The 4,326-nt window shown below is 56.6% G+C and overlaps 1 pseudogene; it reads right to left on the bottom strand.

Annotated features, from left to right (window-relative positions):
• Positions 1 to 2,390, bottom strand: part of LOC102378845 — an 18,751-nt pseudogene extending 16,361 nt beyond the window's left edge.
• Between the last annotated feature and the right edge of the window lie 1,936 nt (positions 2,391 to 4,326).

The following is a 4,326-nucleotide window of genomic DNA, read 5'->3' as shown; positions in this document are numbered from 1 at the left end:
GCTCCAAACCTTCCACGACATGTTCATCACAAGGTCGACAACTTGGGGATACAACTTGCAGAGAGGACAGACATTGTGTTCGAACTCCTTTACCTTCTCTCCGGGTGGGCTCACGTGGGTCTCCTCCCTCCTTAGTGACTAACTCCTGCTCGTCTGTCATTTCCCTGCTTCTCCTTCTGGGGCCTTAGAAAACAGACGGGCACTGGATTTAAGTCAGCACGTCAGAGGACGAGACTACAGGCCCCAACTTCTCTTCTCCTCTTACCTGTACATGAACCTGCTGCCACTCCATTGTCAGTCCGTGCAAAGTAGGAAGAGCAGACGTCTGCAGGTTCGGCCTCTGACATCCAGCCAGAAGCAGAGTGTGATGGGCCAGGACTCTGGACACAACTGCTCGGGCGGCACCATGAACAGTGACTGCAAGCACCGGCAACCCTGCTTACAGGGCAGTGCTCCCTCCACACAGCTGGCTGCTGGGGCATGAAGCCCGGAGACAACCTGCAAAGACCTGAATGCCAGCTGACAGCTGCCTCAGGCGGTCTCGATCAGGGGTCAATGCTGCCCCGTGTCTGGGGACATACGCCCCATGACTTCAGGCTCCCGTCACAGAAGCCAGAGCCCAAAGGACTAAGCAAGGCCTCCTCCCCCACGGCCAGAAGCGGTGGGGGCGCAGCCCTGCTTACAGGGTGCCGGGGGAGGCTGTCTCAATAGTGCCCGGAGCAGTAGAACAGAGGAGCAAAGACCTGGACCTGAGCTACAGGAAGGTCACTACGTCTCGGGGTGCCAACACATCCAGTATCCTCCAGAAGCCTGAACCTTCCCTGTAGTCCGTGGCTATTCTCTCTGGCCAACCTCTCCAAGTGGAACCAGACCCGGAGAATGAAGAGGACCTGGACCCTGCTTACAGGCTGCAGGCCAGGGGCGGGGGCACACAAGAACGGCTGGCCAAGTGCCAGGGCACTCGTTTCCAGGGTCTCGGGTAGGGAATACATAGCCAAACCCACTCCCCCTCTTGTGTGGTAGGAGGCAGCACGCACCCCGCTTACGGGACCCTGCGCCGTCGGCAGCCACGTCTGGCACCTGGCCTGGACCCTGACTACAGGGCGGCTGCGCTGCACAAGACCACCAGCCAGATCCACAACTTTACGAACGAGGTGGCGGTGACACACGCCTTGCTTACAGGGTTGCCCACCTGCCACCTGACTGCTGCACAAGTGCAACACCATCACGGGCAGAGGCCCATTTCCGGGTTGCTCAATGGAGGCTTGCCCAAAGGAAGCGCGTGAAATTTGGAGCCGAGATTTGGCTAATACATAAGTTTCATGGAGCTGAGATTTGGCCAATACATGATCGAGCCCTAGAGGCAGGGAGGCCGCTCTGTCCAGGGTCCCTTCCCTTCGCATCCTGTTTCTCCAGCTGGTTTTTCTCCGTCCTCGCCTCTCTCCCACTGCGTCCCCATCCGCGTCTCCTGCCGGTGCGTCCGAGGCCTGCAAGGACAGAGACCGAGCCCAGCTGTACGTGACCAGGGCCGGAGCACGTGTCCAGCAGCCGCAACTTCCCTCCTCTGCGCCCTGACGTTCGGGGGTTTCATGCGCTCGGGCTCCTCTGGAAACCTGCAGCCTCCCCATAACCCACGGCAGCACCTCTGCTCGACCGCACAAAGTAACCCGAGGTGAGAAGATGTAAGGCAGGGGCCGGCAGGATGCGGCCCACCAGACCACTGTATCCAGCCCGCGGGCGCCCAGGAAATTTAGAAAATGAATATTGACGTGCCCCAGGTGCCTGCGGGGCGGCCCTCGGCTTCCCACAGCCAGTGAGCAGCCCGCCCCCCCCGAAGGGACCCGCTCCCGGCTGTCTGGGGCTGCGGCCGCACGGCCGGGCCCACCGCCCACGCCTGCCTCCCAGAGCGCCAAGTTGGGCGACCGCTGCCCCATGCCCTGCTCAGCAGCAGGGCCAGCTTCGCTTGCTGAGCAGATAAATATTAATTTTCTATGTTTTTTAGGGGCCCACAGGCTGCATCCAGCTCGCGGGCCGCATTTTGCTCACCCCGATCTAATGGCACTGTCCCATTTTTTCCAGACATGGTCTCTGCTCTTGAGAGAGGGGGAATCGGGGGAGAAAAGCAGCAATGTCTTCCCCAAACTCCTCCCAGCAGCTAAAGGGTGTGATAGGCAGGAAATACTGAGCAATTCTATGGACTTCTATGCAACTGAAAGACCACCTGTAGAGTTTAGTAGGATGCTCTAGTATCACTTGCTATGTCGGCGGGGTCACTGGGATGCCTTCTCACCTTGACATCCAAAGCACGTGGCCTCACCTGATGCCTTCGCAAAGTCATTGGAGGAGAATATCCTGGGGAAAGTGAATTCTGGTGGGAAGGGAAATGGCATAGTAGCAGGAACAAGCAGCAATGAGCTCCCTGTGCACCCTAGTCCAGCAATAAACAGACACAACTATCACTGAGTTCATGTCCATCTCATTATTCCAGATGTGTTGCATGCTTATATTAACCCACTGGTAAATAGAGCAGGCGATCGGGTAACAGGCGCAGCTAAGGAGGCTTTGTGCTGTCTTCACCATCCGCAAAAAGCATCTAATCTACACTCTCAGCCCAGCTCCGCCATCACCGGTGCAGGGGTCTGGGCACGTAGCTGCCTTTGTTAGCAAAGAGGCGCAATACCGAAACACCTGGACTCGGGGAGAGAATGAAATGATCCTCCGAAACGGAGCGTAAATCTCCTTTCACCACCATTTCGGGCAAAAAGCCCTCCTTGGCCTCTATCCCTCCCTCCCTACCAGCAGAGGATGAGTGTGACCCCACAGGACCAGGCTCTCTCAGTCCCCCAAAGACAAAACCCCTGAGCCCCGTGCAATTTGCACACGCAGCCTCCACCACCTGCTGCCTGCCTGGCTGGCTCCACAGGAGGTCTTGGGGACTGGCCACAGCATGAGATGGGAAGAAGCAGGGAGCCCAGCGCCCACGTGTCCATTGCTCTCATGGTCCCACCGTGGGCCCCAGGTACAGAGATGTCAACTCTGCTCTTGGTAGAGTCCTGGGGCAGGTTTCTCCGGCTGAAACCCACTGCCCCTTGCTCCTGTCTCACTGCACCTCCTTCCACACGTCTCACCTGTGCAAGAGGGATTGCTGCACCTCTTCCCTCTCTCACCTGGCTACAGACCTTTGGTCCCTGCCCACTACCTCACCATCAACTAAAACACCACGAAGAGTGGGGCTCTCCCAGGAACCACTCACAATGAGTTACTTGACCCCAGTGTGATTTGTGCACACAGCCATCTCAGGTGGAGTCAGACATGCTACCGTTGCATCATGGGGTCAGATGCTTTAACGCTTCCCTTTCCTTTTCATCCCCACTCTGCCAGAAGATTTCCCACCTGATGTACTTGGGGATTTTTTTCTTCTCCTCTTCCATGTGCTTTGGGGTCCCACAGAGAAGTCGGGGGCACTGGAAGGGGTGCGCAAAATGGGCCCTATTCAATTCAGCTTCAGCCTGAATCGGGGACAGTGATTCGATTAATTGATTGTCATCACTGTCCCATAGGTTCATAGATGTAGGGTCGGAAGGGACCTTGTAGATCTCTGTGTGTGCGTGTGTGCGCGCGTGTGTGTGTGTGCGTGTGTGTGCGCGTGTGTGTGTGTGTATATCTGGGCTGGTGTGTGTGTGTTCATTCCAGACACAAGTTTTCTGTGCGTGCTGGATTGTGACAACCCCACGGCCCGGCTCGACGGTGCTATGGCCTATATACTCCGTGTTACAATTGCATCCTAAAATATTAATAGCACAGGTGAGCAAATGCATTAATAGTTATCGTGCTATATGGGGTGAATTTTGCTAACATGTTCAAATGATCCTAGACACAAAGGCAGCCTTGAGGATGGAAGGAGTGAAGCCACCTTGTCAGGCCACGGTTAGAAGATAACAGAGCAAGGGTGAAAAGGACCCTTGGCTTGGGGGACCAAGGAGACAGGGGCAAGGAGGTGCCTAAACCTCCCTGCTCTGGGACATGCACCAGCTGCACCAGGGAAATGGTGCCAGCTGCCTCTGGAGCTAGATAAAAGGGGATGCTCAGCACACCAGGCTGCCCAGGCACAGCACTAACCAGGGCTCATCTGGGAGTTAAACCCAGGATCTCTCACATCCTAAGTAGGAATCATGCCCCTAGACCAACAAGTCACATGCCTAGCATTGCTCACCTTTACCCTGCCAGAGTCCATGTGACCCCTGAGAACCTGAGCAGCAGCTGCACCACAGGCAGGCCCTGCTGGCCTTGGCCTCATGCTGCAGAAGGGGGAGCAGACAGTGCAGG

Source organism: Alligator sinensis, unplaced genomic scaffold (assembly GCF_000455745.1).
Source record: "Alligator sinensis unplaced genomic scaffold, ASM45574v1 scaffold569_1, whole genome shotgun sequence".
Classification (NCBI taxonomy): Eukaryota; Metazoa; Chordata; order Crocodylia; family Alligatoridae; genus Alligator; species Alligator sinensis.
This window is presented reverse-complemented; position numbering and strand designations above follow the sequence as displayed.